The 16,759-nt window shown below is 46.2% G+C and overlaps 1 protein-coding gene and 1 long non-coding RNA gene across 11 annotated transcripts in view; one reads left to right on the forward strand and one right to left on the reverse strand.

The window, feature by feature from the left end:
• Nucleotides 1-3,392: 3,392 nt before the first annotated feature.
• The window catches only part of ADCY7 (adenylate cyclase 7), a 79,655-nt gene continuing 66,288 nt past the window's right edge, over nucleotides 3,393-16,759 (forward strand). For 7 of the 10 annotated variants that reach the window (XR_014528528.1, XR_014528529.1, XR_014528530.1 and 4 more), the window contains exon 1: nucleotides 3,432-3,718. The gene's annotated coding sequence lies outside the window, so the exon portion shown is untranslated. Of the gene's footprint in view, nucleotides 3,719-16,759 lie in introns of all 10 variants that reach the window. The other 3 variants (XM_083513587.1, XM_083513588.1, XM_083513590.1) reach the window with 3 other exon arrangements.
• LOC310711713 lies at nucleotides 5,989-13,410 on the reverse strand. Its single transcript, XR_014528614.1, has 2 exons — nucleotides 8,671-13,410; nucleotides 5,989-7,237 (listed from the first exon to the last, which is right to left on the reverse strand). It is a non-coding gene; the product is annotated as an uncharacterized lncRNA (long non-coding RNA).

Consider the following 16,759-nt stretch of genomic DNA (forward strand, 5'->3'; position numbering starts at 1 on the left):
TGTGATTCTCAACAGCTGGTGTTCAGAGGCATACTGCCTCCAACAGGGTGGACATTACTGAGCTTAATGGACCAACGGTCTGACTCAGAAGAAAGCAGCTCCCAGTGTTCCTACAGATTTCTTAGCTAGATCACCAGAAGGGGGATGCTCTCCAAGCACTCTGGAAGCAGGAATTCGTGCTTTGATCTGCTCTCTGCCAGCACTTGGGAAACAGCGGAGCAGTTTCATGAGCACTCCAATTTGCTCTGATCTCGCATCTCTGAGCCGCTCTGCTCTGTTAAATGACTTGGGAATACAGCAGTGAGCTGGTCTCCTGAAAATGAAAGGCATGGTCTGGAAGTCGAGGTTGTATGTAGTCGAAGACTGTCAGAATTCGCTGTTGCTAATCTTATCTGGGAAAGGAGGGAGGGGGCGTGATCCAATTTTTATTGGTACCTCTTGCCTTCCCAATGTAGAACTGCTGTCTCTTGCTTGATTGTTTTTTAAAAACCAATGCCTATTTGTGCATGCACATACACTGCCAGAGCATGGGTGACCATGCCCAGTTTTTGGACATCAGAGCATCCTGCCCACCATTCACAAAACTACAATAGCTTCCTAGGGTTCTCTAGGCAAAAGAAATGGCTGCTAAGCTGCCTATGCCTTGCCCAAACACAGACGGAAGTTGGCAAAAGGTCAGAGTCACAAGAGGGGGTGACGATGGTCACTAGCTTAGTTGGCATTATAGGGGGAAACAGACAAATCCATGAAGGATAGGTCTATCAAAACTATTGCCTGTGAAAAGTTGAACATAACTGAGTTTCAGAGGCACTGGAACTCTGAACACCAGTTGCCAGGGAGTGACAACACAGGCGCTGCTGTTACCTTCAAACTGCTTGTGGGTTTCTGGAGGAATCTGGTTAGGCACTGTGGGAAGCTGCAGGCCAGACTAAATAGACCTTTGGTCTGACACAGCAGGACTTGTCTTATGTGTGGCTATCAATACCACCTGCCTTCCTACTAAAGGGCACCTCAGGCAGGAGCAGTAGGGCTCAAAGGCAGTTTTTGTCTTTTTGCTTGGAGAACAGCTGATGAATGTTGTTTGTATTCCTGCTTGTATTAATCAAATTCAGAAGGCACCCTAGGGAAGATGATGTGTCACCGGTATCCGGCAACCCAGCTGACTGCCACATGTCCAGTGGGTGTCATTCTAAGGTCACGATCACACCAAACATTTAGCGCAGCAGTATGATATCTCTTTGAACAGTCATGGCTTCTGTCAAATTATCCTGGGTGCTAAAGTTTGTTATGGATGCTGAGAATTGCTAAGAGGCCCTATTCCTAGCCCCCAGAGCTACCAGTTCCAGAGTTCCCTGGGAAGAGGGACTGATTATTAAACTACTCTGTGGATTGAACTCTTTGAAGGGGAAAGGGGGCCTCCAAGCAGCCCTCAGCACTCTTAATAAACTACAGCTCCCAGAATTCTTTGGGGGAAAGCCACGAGCATTTAAAGTGGTATCACTGTACAGTGGTACCTCAGGTTACATACGCTTCAGGTTACAGACTCCGCTAACCCAGAAATGGTACCTTGGGTTAAGAACTTTGCTTCAGGATGAGAACAGAAATCGTGCTCTGGCGGCATGGCGGCAGCAGGAGGCCCCATTAGCTAAAGTGGTGCTTCAGGTTAAGAACAGTTTCAGGTTAAGAACGGACCTCCAGAATGAATTAAGTTCTTAACCTGAGGTACAACTGTACTTTAAATATATGGTGTGGATGTGGCCTAATCTAGGAGACCAGGGTCAGGGCTGGCTCGAGATGTTTTGTCATTGTAGGCAAAATGCTCCAATGACCCTGCCGCCGCCGCCACATATCAGTGTCCTTGCCCCCTTCCTGCCCATTCTGTTGTGCCTGTGCCAACCTTGTCACAGCAACTGTATCCTCACCTGTGGTTGTGCCTGCATTGCTGCCACAATACAGCAGCAGTGGAGAGGGTAACAGCACTGTATCGGTGGTGTGGGAAGCCTTGGAGGGGGGTGCTGGGGGCTGGCGGTGGTGCAACAGAAGGGGCCTGAAGCCATCTCCCCTGCCTGAAGCAAATGGTTTCACCTTGCCACCCCTCCTTGAAATAGGACGCTCAATAAGTCATCCCTGCCTACCTCTCCTGCCACACAGAAGAGTTCTGGCTTGAGAGATAAGGGAGGCATATGACCAGGCTCTCCAGAGAGCTGGGCTCTATTGATATCTAGAGCAAGAAAATTTCAGAGCAAGATATTGGTTGGGTGTTTTTCTGTTTTGGGGTTTTTTGTTTTTTTTTAAATGAAGCTGATCATGACTGGTTATCCTTTTCTGGGCATGGGAATGAATGTCTGCTACAGAAATAAGAGCTCAATCAGGTTGTGAAGGCCAGCAGATAAAAGGATTCTTTGTTAAATAGACACCAGCATTCAGTGGGACAAGGTTAACCTGGGGATGATATGAGCAGCTGGGTGTTTCTACTTGGATGCATTTTCAGAGGAAACGAAACCAAGTCACAAAAGGCCTGTAAGGCCTGGACTTAAATAAGTAATAATTATATGTTTTGCAGGGCTGGACAAGATTATTTAGAGGAGGTTTCACCAACAGGGTGCCCTTCAGATGTTTTGGACAACAATTTCATATAAATTGGCCAGGGATGATCTTAGGCAATGCACTGCAGGTGCTGAGTACAGTACCAGTATGATCTAGGCTTAACCTCAAATGACATGCTAGGACAGATGCAGAGGAGGGTGACTAAGATGATCAAAGGTCTGGAAACCAAGCCTTGTGAGGAAAGGTTGAGGAAGTTGGGTATGTTTAGCCTGGAGAAGGCAGCGAAGTTATAGGATAGGATACCTGTCTTGAAATACCTGAAGGGCTGTCACATGGAAGATGGAGCAAGCTTGTTTTCTGCTGCTCAAACCAATGAAGGAGATTCCGAATAAACATTAGGAAGAACTTTCTGAAGGCAAGAGCTGTTGGACAATGTAAGGGACTACCTCAGAAAGTGGTGGACTATCCTTCATGGAAGGTTTTTTTTAAAAAAAAACAACAGAGGTTGGGTGGCCATCGATCAGGGATTCTTTCCTTGTGATTTCTCTGCTGCAGGGGTTTGGAGTAGAGGTGCCTTGGGGTCCCTTCCAACGATGGGCGTAGACAGGATTTTTGTTAGGTGGGGGTCAGACCGTCAGTTTGCTATGTATTTTTATTGATTTTTTAATTGGGGGCAGCTGCCCCTCCCTGGCTACGCCCATGCTTAAACTCTACATCTCCAAGCTCTCTAGAGACCCGCTGCGCCCCGACCCTCGTGCTCCTCCACCTCATTCTACAGCTCCACGTGGGCTTATAGAAAGGGGAAGGAACGGGCTGCCAATCGCCAGGCGCGCAACGCGCAACTAGAGGCGGGGTTTCCCCAGGCCCCGCCCCTGAAGCACCTGCCTCGGTTCCCACCGCGGAGGCAGGCGAAGCGCGCCTTCCCTCCGCTCTGACCCCGCTGCAGTCGTGCTTGGCGAGACGGGAGAGTGGCCGCGCCGCCGGGGGAGCCGACGCCGCTAGAGGGCAGGGGCGGCACCCGCACGTCGGGCAGGCAGCGCCTTTCCGCTTTTGACTCACCCCTTCTGCTTGGGCTCTCCTCTCTTTCTCGCACACCCACCTACGCACGCAGGCAAAACCCCGAGCCGAGGACAGCGACGAAGCCCTGGCCGGATAAGCAGCAGCGGCAGAGGTGAGTTTAGGGGCTGTTGGCTCCGTGCGCCCTGGGCGCGGCGGGCCCGGTACCTCAGACGCTTCGGACAAGTGCCCTTAACTCTCACAGCGTCAAAAAGGCGGGGGGGGGGCGTGAGGGCTTTGCGCACGCGCCGACGCCCCCTCCCAACTTTTACGCGCGGACCTTCCTCCTCCGCAGGACGCCCCAGATATCTGGCCAGGTCGCTTGTTTGGTGGGTGTTCTTGCGCTCGGGGAAGAAAAAGAGGTTGCGCTGCGCTAATTGGCTGGTTGGGGCTTCCAGGGCAAAAGAATAAGGGGCTTAGGGTAAGGTAGCGTTGTCCCTTCCTCTTCCCCCATCTCCTTTTTTTAAGTCAAGGATCTGAAGACAGAAGACAAGTGTGCCTCTGAGCATGCACGGTCTGCAGACACCTCTAGCCCTCGCTTTGTCCTCGTCTCCTCACAAAACTCTGAAGAGTAGGGGAGGAAGGCTTTGATCCTTGCATCTTTTAGTAGCCCAGGTGGATCTGCTTGGCAGCTGATGGAATGTAGCTGGGGAGATTTTTCTTTTCTTTTGTGAACTGTGGAAGATGAGGGGCATCCTTTCAAAACGTTTCGGACGTGTTGAGATTGTTTGTGTTATAAAATACACACAGAGACATATATGCATGTCTATGTGTTTATATATATTTACACACACACACACACAAATGTATAACACCCAGTAGAGTCCTATGCAACACTCAGGAGAAAGGATCTCCGTGTCTTCAATGGAGCTTACAGCCAGCAAGCTGAGCATTAAGATTGCGATGAAATTTGTCTCCATATTAAATTCTGAATCTTGGCCATTATCTGATGCTATTATGGTAATTGCTCAAATCAAAGAAACATTAAGGTTGTTGGTTGAGTTTAAGAACTTGTTTGATGAAATCTGCATGCTCTTGCATAGGAGCAGAAGAACGGCCCTGGTCCTTCCATAAGGGGGAAAAGAACATTCTTGGTTGGTTCTTCCGTGGTGCATTTGAGGCATTCTCTCCTGCATGAGAATGAAAGCAGAACCACCTCTCCTAAGATGGCACTGACTCTTCTTATAATTCACATTGAAAAATAATGTCTCTCTAAATAATGTGTTAACAAAGTCTCTTTTTAATTGACTTTAAAAAGAAGTTTTCAGTCAAACCAACTGATTAAAAATTTATAGCGCTTATGATGTTTCTTTCCCTCTGAGCATATCCAGAGTGTTCTTCCTCTCTAATGAGCAATCACCAAAGAATCCTGAGAACTGTAGTTTAATCAGTACAGAGCTACAATAACCAGGACCCTTAACAAACTACAGTTCCCAGGGTGTGGGTGTGCACTTTAAATGTATGGTGGGTACAGCAGAAGCGCTGTTGGGAAGATATAGGGTAGGTTTCAGGCAGTCTTCAATCCTGGCATTTCCCTGTTCAATCTCTCCTCTGGGTCAATTGTATATGTAAACGTCCCTTATTTCAGAGTGCTTTATTTAAACAAAGATTTAGTCGATTGATCAAATGTTTGCATAAATAACTTTGAAGAAAAAAGCATGAAGTCTTCTTTTTAGATTTATGCCTTCAAATGTTTTGCATGGCAGCACTTCTTTTTAACTGGTCAAAACTTAACAGTACAGTCGTATGCAGTAGGGATAGGGAACCTGTGGCCCACCAGATGTTGTTGGACTCCAGCTCCCATCAGCCCCAGCCGGTGGCCCAGGTTCAACATCTTGAAAGCTGCAACTTCCCCATCCGTGCTATACAGCATATTTAGAAGTCCCACTGTGTTGAGTAAGACTTACTTCCCAGTAAGGAAGGGTGCTAAGGTTATAGCCTACATCAACTGGGCATGTAACAGGTATCAAACATTGCAGGCATCCTACTCTGATTATTAGTACAGACATTGATCATATAGAGGGGGGGAGGGTTGAATCCAACTAAATTCTGCTTGACCTACTGAAATTAATAGATCTGTGGTTGAATTAGGTCTTCACCAAGTACATATAATGTTGAATACAACTCAGAGATGTTGTAGCTGAAAACCCTTAATCTCAGTGGTGCAGAAGATGCCAGTGGTTATTTAAGAGATATGCACTCTGCACACACTCAGAGGCACAGCTCAGCATTGTTTCCTGTGGTTAAATTGTTTCCTGGACTGTCAATAAATCATGGGTGAGGGGAGGGACACCATGACTTCCTTTGCTTGCACTTGGTCTCAGGTTCAATCATTGGCATCGCCAGTTTTTTAAAAGAGCCTGGTGGCAAATGATAAGAAAGTCCTGAGATTAGACTAGAGAGTTTCTGGCAATATTAGGCAAGAAAGGCAACCAGCCTCACCTGCATTAAGGCAGCATCCTACATTATGCTATATCCATGAAAATCCTGGCATTACTTTTGGGTGTTAGTGAATCGCTTCTTCTTGCCTCTGGGTTGATGTCCAGAACCTTCAGGAAACTGTCGTTTATTAAGCAATGGGGCTTTGCAAATGCATTAGCAGATGCATTAACAGATGAGCAGCTCATCGTTACCATTTCAGCGGCAACCCTGAGATACAGGTGCTTCCCATTATTGGCAGCAGGGGAGGGCGGGAAAACCCCGAATGGTCACCGTGAAGCATATTCCATAATTCACAATTGATATGCCCTCTTGCTCTCTGTTTACATTTGGTTTTTCTAGGAGTGAAAGGGAGTGACTGTTCTGACGGGCTGCATCTGTTGACCAATCTGTGCTGTAATCTGTTCAATATGGCACTGTTCATTTCCCTTTTTAAACTTCATTTCCTTTTGGTGTTGCAGTCTCTGTGTTTCGTAAGCCTACAGATATTGAGCGTGTCTCTAAACTACAGCGGAGAAAGGGTTTTTAATTTATTATTTTTTTGTAATGCTTTTGTTAAGAGAAGGTGGGAAATTAGCCAACTGCAGCCAAAGTGTTCATTTTCAGAATAAAGAACAGCGTTTCATGGAGGCTGCTGATTGTCTGAACAAAATGTGCTCCTAGCCTTTCAAGACCATAGTTCTTATTGCTGAAAACAAGTCTTTCTTTCCTGAATGGAAATGATTTCCAAGAGCTATTTCAAGTTTGACAATTTTTCTCTCTCCACTGCTGGCATTGATTTATAAGGCTGTCACCCACTGGAAACAACAAGAATTGAAGAATCTTAGAATTGGAAGGGACTACGAGGGTCATCTAGTCCAACCCCTTGCAATGCAGAAATGCATGATTAAGAGTCTCATGCTTTTACCGACTGAGAGTCTTGTATCACCTTTAAAGACTAACAGACTTAATATGCCATAAGCATTGGAGGACTACAGTCCACTTCATCGGGTGCATGAAGTGGCAACCTGTGTTCCATGCAGATTTCTATTTGTACTTGTCCCCATCCAACAAACCTTCTAGAACAGTGGTTCTCAATTAGCTAAGTACTGCTGGGGTTTTTCGGAGTTCATCATTTGCTCTGTTCCAAGAAATCTTCATTACGAGCCTGTTTGGATCATAGAATTGTAGAGTTAGAAGAGGCCGCAAGGGTCCTCTAGTCCAGTGTTTCCCAACCTTTTTTGGGCAAAGGCACACTTGTTTCATGAAAAAAATCTCGAGGCACACCACCATTACAGCCCCGTGACGTCAGCGCGCAGCGTCACGCCGGGAGGGACATGAATTGCTAGCAAATTACATAATCACCTCCTTGAGGGCTGGCTCATCTTCTCCGAAAGCAGAACCCCATTAATTAACAGCACAGACTCACACCATAGCCAAGACGAGGGGGGGAAACCTCAGTCATGCACAGTCATGCACATGTGGGGGCTAAATGAGGACGAAGACCGGGCAGAGAGCAGGGTTCAAATCACCCCACCTGGCCAGGACAATCCCTGGGTGCTCCCTTGGGCCACTCGCCTGACCCACCTCACAGGGCTGTTGTTGCGAGGATAACACGGGGAGAACCACGCGTGCCCCCGGGAGCTCCTTGGAGGAGAAAGCGGGCGATGAATGCAATGCACGAAATATATGAGAGGCGACCAGGTTTTGCAGGTGAGGGGCCCCCGCCAGCCTCCGCTTCCAACACCCGGTGCAACGACGCCGAAGTTTCCCCCCGGGCTCGGCTCGGGGAGCAGCGCTGCTCCCCCCCGGCTCCCCTTCACCCTCCCGGCTCTCTCTGCCGCCCACTGGGGACCCCCCTCACCTGCCAAGTCCGGAGCGCCAGTGGAAGTTGCATGCATGCGTGCAGGGCGCCGCGTTGCCATTGCATTGCACTGCACTCCATGCAACGCCTGCACGCATGCATTGCCTTGCATGCCCGCCAAGGGGTCTCCCCGCGGTCCGATGCGTCCCCTCCGGCGCGGATGCAGCATTGCAAAAATAACACACACCCCCGACGCAGCCCTACCTGGGGGGCAGCCTCCGCCTCCGCCGCTCCGCCTCCGCGGGGATCCCCGGGCTCCATCCTGCCGCCCGATCTCCGCGGGGGCGCAGGCAGGCTGCGCGGGGTCTGCGCGGAAGAGCCCCTGCCCGGCCGCCGCCACTGCGCTCATTCCATGGCCGGGAGAAGAGCGCTTCAAACAAAACGCCCGGCCCGCCAGGCCACGCTGGGAAACGTAGTTCGCGCACCCCGCGCGGGCGCGGAGCCCAAGGGCGAGGGGACTACGGATCCCGGCAGCCGCCGCGCCGGGGACGGAGGGGGAGAGGCCGGGTGCAGGGATGGAGGGACGGGTGGGCGAGCGAGTGAGTGAGTGGCAGCCGCCAAGCCTTGGCCGAGAGCCAGGAAGGGCCTCCCCGGAGGAGGAGGAGGAGGGAGGCGCAGAGCGGGAGGGAGGGAGGGAACCCCAGGGGTCATCTAGTGACGGCGCCCCAATCGAAAATTTGACTTTTTAAAAAAAAAATATTTCGCATTTTTTAATTTTTCCCGCGGCACACCAGGCAACATCTCGCGGCACACTAGTGTGCCGCGGAACAGTGGTTGGGAAACACTGCTCTAGTCAAATCCCCTGAAATGCAGGAATCTCAACTAAAACATGCATGATAGATGGCCATCTGACCTCTGCTTAAATCCTCCAAGGAAGGAGAGTCCACAATCTCCCGGGGGAGTCTGTTGCACTGTCAAACAGCTCTTGCTGTCAGAAAGTTCTTCCTGATGTTTAGTGGGAATCTCCTTTCTTGTAACTTGAAGCCATTGGTTCGAGTCCTACCCTACCTTTCATGTGACAGCCCTTGAGATATTTGAAGATGGCTACCATATCTCCTCTCAGTCTCCTCTTTTCTAGGCTTAACATATGGTTTCATCAGTCCATGCAACCTGTACAGTCAATAAAAGTGGTGCAGGTTCTCAGTGTTCTGAGATGAACTGCCTCATTTGAGTTTGTGCAGGCAAACCACATCTTTGCATATGTAGATTACACATGTGTTCATTTTGGAATTGTAGTTGTACAAACTTCATGTGATTCACAATCTATTTCATACACATTTCATCTATGCAGGAAGAACTAGATTTAAGCTTCCTCTTATAGCAATTACTTTCTCCGAGGGTACTAACAAGAACCCTTCAGCGTGAAATGTGTCCTTTTAAAGAATTTGTAGCTTTTACAGTAAACCAGATGGACAGGTGGTGAGTGATTCACGATGGTGTGATAAGCTTGTGAGGGTTCATGACAAATAACAGAACAAACTTCACCCAGGAAATCAGCATGGAGAGGATGTAATACTTGCCAGAACCTGTTTCCAAACGCAAGACTTGACCTCATGTTAGCCAATGTTAATGCAGTGGTTTGCAACTGGGGGCAAAAACTGGCCAAAGCTGTCTTGAGTTCATTGTGGTTCTGATGGTGATATGTTGCTCCCAAGGAACCTGAGATAGAGAATAAGATAGAGATGATAACTGTCTGAGTCAATTCCAGGTTGGTTTGCAAGGTGTTTACAGCAGCCATTGTGACACTGGTAGATGAAATCCACCCACCCACCCACACCTACCTTCACCACCATAGTCTACAAAAAGGATCACATTCCACATCCCTCAGGTCATAGCAGCAGCTGCTGCTACTTCCCAATACCTTTTAAAGGTGGGTTAAGTTGCAAGCTGGACATGTGCTGAAGGATGAGGATGTACCAGGAGACCCTAGGGATTGAACCCGTGACCACCTGCATGCAAAGCAGATGAGCCGACCATTGAGCCTGTACTATAAAGTAGCTCTTCCCACCAAGCTGAAGGACCCGCAGCAACAGCTGTTAGAAGACCAGACCAACACTAAGTTTCTCTAATTAAAACCAACCCTTTGATTGTGGTTAAGTTGCATCAGTTCACAGTCAAAGGATGGAAGTGGTTTATCATTGGGTGTGCAGTATCTAGGCACAGTAGATACCCATCAGTATCTATGGAGGTGGGGGGCGGCTTAAACACATCTTGCTGGAGTCTGCAGAGTTCTGAAGTGCACAGTTGTTGGCCTTTCTTCATGCCCACTTCAATATAAGATGATCCAAATTCTTGGGAAAACGTTGCAGGCAAAAAAGGACATGCCCTGCCCTTGTAGCAAGAACTCGCTTGTGGTGCAATATGGCCTTGTTGTCATTGTGCCATGCAGTATAGTTTAGGGTTAAAGATTCACTCCAGGTGTGTTAAGGTTGACTATGACGGTACTACATGTTATTGAGGAAATGTAGGCTGGTGCTAGCCATGCATGCTCGTAATGTCTGGTTGGACACAATGAGATGAGACTAGTCCATAACTAGTCACTAGATTCTAGTTTGAAATATCCTATTGGAGTGTGTTTGGTGTGCACAATGTAGAGATAATTGGGCAAAACGGCTTCTTCCCTGTTTTAGTATCCCTTCTTCAAATTTTAAATACCTCTCTTTTTAAAAAAAAGCTGTAGTGTAATACGCAAGGTGATTAGAAACCCTTTTAGAAAAGCTGAAGCAGGATTAATCATTAAACCAGCTTTTTTTAAAGTGTTTTTTTTTAAAAAAAGAAAAGCAATTGCACAGCACAGTGTCACCTTGACAGCATCCTATTCAGTGTAGGATGGAGAATATGCAGATCTGGTTACAAAACTGCGTGCTTCATACTTGTGGGATAAGTTCCGTAATTACCGGTACTTCTTCTTTCTTTCTTTTTTTAAAAAAGCAGAATAATATAAATCGGTGTTGGAATGTGGTAGGGAATATGTTTTCTTCCATCATGCTCTAATTCATAAGCCTATTTCTATTATGCTAAGGTGGCTCTTCAGTTCTCATTTTACTGAGTTAGGTTTGCAGTGGTACTATGGTGGTTAAGAGCCTCTGCTTCAAGACAGGAAATTCTAAATAGAAATTTGCTGCCACTGTGAGCCACTGCAGTGGTTAGAGTGGCAGCCTGGGACATGAGAGACCAGGCTTCAAATCCCCACTTGGCCATGAAGCTCACTGAGTGACCTTGGGCCAGCTACTGCCTCTTAGCCTATCTTACTTCACAGGGTTGTTGTGGGGATTAGATGAGGAGGAGGAGAATACTGCCTTGAGCTGCCAAGTATCCTGCCTTGAGCTCCTTGGAGAAAAAAGTGGGATACAAATGAAATAAGTAACTAGCTAGCAAGGGGAGGTTTGGGAGAGTTGCCATGGGACCAAAAGTAAAAGTTAAGTAATAAAAGTCACGTTCCACCTTATTCCAAGAGCTTAAAATGGCATAAATGGTTAAGTCTCCCTCCCCCAATTTATTGTAAATAGCCCTAAGGTGGGTTTGCCTGAGGCAGAGTAACTGGCTCAGTGTCACTGGGTAGGCTTCAAGGCTGAGTGGGGATATGAACTTGGGTTTCTATAGTGAGATACAGATTCCCCAGTCTGCAGAAGAATTGCGTAAGGTCCCAAGATGGTAATCCATATTCAGTAAATAGCACCACCCCCCGGCAGCCCCTCTCCACAAAAATTCCCAGTTTGCAGGTTATAATTCTGCAGTGAGGAACCTCTGGGTGCAGCAATAGGAGGGAGAAGAGGAGATACATTTTTTGAGTTAAAGGATTATGTCTCCCCTTCCAAAGTTTCCTGCTGCTGTCTGCCTCCAGCTCTCCTCCCTTTGATGGAAGTGGTGGAACATGAGCTACTACTAGTGTGGAAACTCTGAGAAGAATCTGTGAATAATGTGTTTTGTGTTGCTGTGTGTGTGATTGTGTTTTCCCGCCCCCCAAGAGCCAGGATGCAATTCTGCAATTACATGGATTTTAGGGTGTGCATGGGACCAGGGTCAACTGAAGTTGAGTGGATCCTCAAGCTGATAATGTTCAGGAATTCAGTTTAAAATGCTATAGCGTCATTGCTCCACTCTTATCCTAAATGAGGGCTAGTTCTCACACAGCAATGTTCGTGATGCAATAAGTTGCTTTATTCGAAAAAGGCTCTTGCAGATCAGATAAGCCCATCAGTGGGAGCACTGTAGCAACATCTGAAAGGAGGTGCCTGTGTCCCATCAGTCCTATTTGGGACTATAATCCAATGTGTCCTTTTCTGGGTTAGGCTATTTTGCAACCTTTCTCTCTCTCTCAATTGACATGTTAATCAGCTTTGACTCTGATATGACATCTTGAATCTTCAGATTGATGATGGCAACATTTGCCATTGTTTCTGTGTTCCTAGTTGTGTTTCCACCTCCCCCCCCCCCTTTTAAAGTAATGCTTTACCTCACTCCCTGATTACTTGGTTTCTTCAGTAGCTAATTGTGAGGAGTTTGTCAAAGGCCCATTGAAAGCCTGAATAAATTACTCCAGCTGGTTCTCCTTTATCCTCTATTTCAACTGGCATTTTAGCAGCCTGAGATACTGTTTATCCTTTGTGCAAGTCTCACAATGGGAACCTTAAGGAGATTTTTCATCTGTGCATGTTCACACAGAAGTGAGTCCCTCTGAATTCAGTGCGTTTTACTCCCAAATGAGCGTCTAGAGGGTTGCAGCCGGACAAATTTAATGTGTGACTTTTTCCTCTCTCCTTTGAGAGTGTTATGGCCTTAATCCAGGTGGGGATGGGCGAGGGCCAAAACACCCCTTTCTCTTCCAAATTCTGCCATGCAATGACCACGAACAAGTAGGACAGCTTTGTTGAAGGCCTTGTTCAATTAACCTGCTGTTGAGGATTCAAAGATGGCGAGGAAGAAGGAAGAGTTGGGGCAGGTAGAACCTCGTTGATCCTCGTGGGAAGAAGCAGAAAAGTTTAAATAATGTTGTCTAAGGCTGTGTACTCACTATCCCTTTCGAGTACATTCAAAGCACGTGCTTTCCCTCAAAGAATTCTGGGCTCCGTGCTTTGCCTCTGACAGAGTTACTGTTCCCAGCAACCCATTAGAAATTACAGTACCCATAATCCTTTGAGGGAACGAAGGTCCTTCAGATGTGCTTTGAAAGGATAGTGTGTGTGCGGCCATAGCGGAGTCACTGTCTGCTGCCTTTTCTATGGATGCTGAGCCTTTCATGGAATGTGCCCTTCCATTGTTAGCTCTGACAGTTCCAGACAGATGGGTTCGAATCCTTTTCTTTTAAAAAAAGCCACCTTAAAGAGCTTCCAGAAAGGTAAGCATGTTTACAACACCAGAGAGCCTCGTGGCACATTAATACTACTGTTTACTATAGCCTGAGATGCAAAAGGGTTGAACACACTCAGAGAGAGAGAGCGTGCAAAGGGCTGGGGAGGCTAAGGCTGCTTCCCACCTCCTTGCCAGAAATATTGGTCCTTGCTCATCAGTGAGCTGCAGTTTTAGTTTGTCTACTGATTTGGAGCTTGCTCTCTCTTTCTTTCCTTCCATTTCAAAGTCTTCCAAAACTTGAAGGAACCAACTGATTGGATATTTCCTTTCCAGCTAGGTTGTGGTGGTCAGAGTACAGTATAATTTGTTACTTGCACAGTGCTTTTTTCATTGATGGGTAATATGGTGGACAGAATAAGGCAGGGCACACTGTAATAAAGTGGCCTGACTCTTGGTCAGGAATTGGATTTTCTGGAGGAAAAACCCGAGCAAGTGGGGGTGGGTGGGCTTCAGGTTCAACTTTCTTGTTGCCTCTCATGGCTCTGACTTGGAAACTAACAAGGACAGAATCCCACAGGGGTTAAATTTGGCCCAGAGGTTTCCACTTCCCAATTCCTACTATAATGCAGTCATGACACCAAAGATACCTGCTTCCAGCATTTTTCACATACTAACTATGCCACAGTTATTTCAACAATGTCTAGACACTTAAAACCATCAACATGCCTTACAACCAGGAGAAGATTTGGGGAACTTCAGCAGTTGACCCCCCCCCCCACCTTGGTTTGCATAGATTTCTGAGTACGCCAGGGAAGAAAAGAGTAATGGAGTGCCTAGCACATTTTGCATGAATTCCAAAGAAACGTCTGAACCACAATGTCATGTTTTCAGAACCATTCATTGAGTTTCCCCATTACTGCAGACTCAAATCATTGAAAGAATTGCTAGGAAATTGGTGGGGGTTATAACCGTGGTTTTGTGTCTGTTAATTGTGGCGTATGGAAGCCTTATGGCATGGAGTCATTCATTATATGTTGGTTTATTTTGACATCCTGGAAAATTGTATCTGATTTTTTGCCTTATTAGAATAAACCTGAAAGCATGAACTGTCTTATAAACTTGTTTTTCTTAGAGAGGTAAAACGTTGTACCTCGGGTTAAGAACTTAATTTGTTCTGGAGGTCTGTTCTTAACCTGAAACTGTTCTTAACCTGAGGTACCACTTTAGCTATTGGGCCTCCCGCTGCCACTGTGCCACTGCAGCACGATTTCTGTTCTCATCCTGAAGCAAAGTTCTTAACCCGAGGTACTATTTCTGGGTTAGCGAAGTCTGTAACCTGAAGTGTTTGTAACCTGAAGCATCTGTAACCCGAGGTACCACTGTAGTAGCAACTCACTAAAATCAGTGGAAATATTGCTGCAGATTAAATGCACTGCAGGTTGTAACCATGCAGTCCCAAACTTTGCATACTTATTTGAGTTCAGTTATGTTTAATCTCAAGTAAGAGTCTCTAACATTGTAGCCGTTTCCCTTCCAGTTTTGATTATGGAGAATGCATTGTGTACAAGGTCAACTTCTAAAGGAGATGTATAACTGCAATGTTTAAGTGTTCCTTAGGAAAAAAAGAACAATTAGTTATGGAGGATGAAGGCAACAGGAACTATGGAAAGTGTGTTTATTATTTTAATACACACCCACCCACCCACACCCACACAGTTCTTTGTTACTCACCTTGGGTTTATTTCTAAACAAGGAGAAATGGAAACAAAAATATCAATTACAAAAAAAAATACAGTAAAACAACCAAAGCAAAACAGTGGTCTTGTTTGCCCATCACTGTAAATCATAGTTAATGGTTTACTATGAATGTGGAGATAGTTACTACTTTGTTTCTCCCCTAGCATAAGGGGGAAACCCCATGATCCCCAGCTTAATGTTATGTCCACGCCCTGGGATCATGGTTTGTTTCACTCCAAACAAACCACAGTTTGTAAGCCAATAGCGAAACGTGGCTTAACAATGTGGTTTGCTTGGAGTGAAACAAATCACACTGCCATCATAATGGTGGAAACAGATGGGAAATAACAAGAGTCACCCAGCATCACAGAACGGCAACAGATGTCTCATAACAATCACAGCTAGTTCCTAAAAGCATAGGCCCCAAATATCTGAAATATATCCTCCTTCCCTACAGACCCTCTTGGGTGTTAAGATCAACCAAAGGGGGGGGGGCGATTTAGTAGTTCTACCCTAGGATATTTGTGTGTGTGCGCGCCCCTGAATAATCCTGGCCCCATAGGGCACACCATGTTTTTTTTCTTCAGAGGGGTAGCCATGTTAATCTCTTGCAGCAAAAATAACCAAAGTGCCTTGTGGCACCTGAAGGACTAGCAAGCTTATTTCATGTGCTATAGGGCGGACTTCCTTTTTATTTGCCTTGAATCTTCCAACATTCAGTTTCATTGAGTTCTAGTGTTACAAGAGAGGGAGAAAAAACTCCTCTGTTCACTGCATAATTTTATAAACTTCTATCATGTCACTTCTTACTCTCCTTTTCTTTAAATAAAAAGTCCCAAATGCTGCAACTCTTTTTCATAGGGCTACACAGTTTTCAAACCATCTTTAGCCTGTCTCCCAGCTTTGGAGCTGGATTAATGGCATGGGTTGCCATGAAGGAGCTGGGATAATGGTTACTCCCAGCAGCTTCAAAGTTGGGGCGAAGGCTAGTTTGCTCATCATCCTTACCAGAGGTCAGCATCATAATGAAGTATAATTTATACTTAGGAAGACTAAGAAAACATCAAAATGCATGTGAAATGAAATGTGCATCGTTTAATTTATTTCCCCCAACAATTAGGTTCTTTAAGATTAAAGCCCCAAAGAGTCTAAAGCATTAAAAATTACAAAGAAGAAGAGAATGATCTTGAAGAACTAGAAAACCTTCAGAGTTCTACCCCAAAACGAACTGAATTCAGGTTCACTTCAGCCAGCCGATATGCCTGGGAACCACTTACGGGAGTTGTCTGAACTAATTTGGTGAACTTTGTTAAACTGAACTGGTTCATTCCAAGCACTGTATCCGCACAGTAACCCTGTGAGGCTGGTTAGGAGGAGAGTGACTGGCCCAAGGTCATGGCTGAGTGGGGATTTGAACCCTGGTCTCTCAGGTCCTGGTCCAGCACTCTAACCACTACACCACACTGGCTGATTGGTAGAAAGAAACTTTTGCCTCTAGTGCCAGTTTTTCAAGCTTTTGGGAGTAATGGAAGGAAGAGAAAACAAAAGACAATATCAAATTCCAGGCAGGTCAACTTTATGCTAACCTTGCCTTCATTTGCCACAGATTGTGCCTATAAACCAAATTTAAGCAAAGTCCAAAGGTGGTTGAAGCTAAACAGCTTTATCTAACTATAGCACCAAGCATTTCTTTTTAAACATAGGATTAAGCCTATCTTGGCTGCCTTCCATGTAGGTTAGGCAAACGTATTTTATAAGACGATTCTGCTGTTTGGCAACAAAAGATAAAAGCTTTTGCCAAGGTTACAGAAAAGATAAAAGATTTGCCAAGACCTATCTCGGCAA

The sequence above is a fragment of the Podarcis liolepis genome (assembly GCF_965112155.1).
Source record: "Podarcis liolepis genome assembly, chromosome: 7".
In the NCBI taxonomy this organism is placed as follows: Eukaryota; Metazoa; Chordata; class Lepidosauria; order Squamata; family Lacertidae; genus Podarcis; species Podarcis liolepis.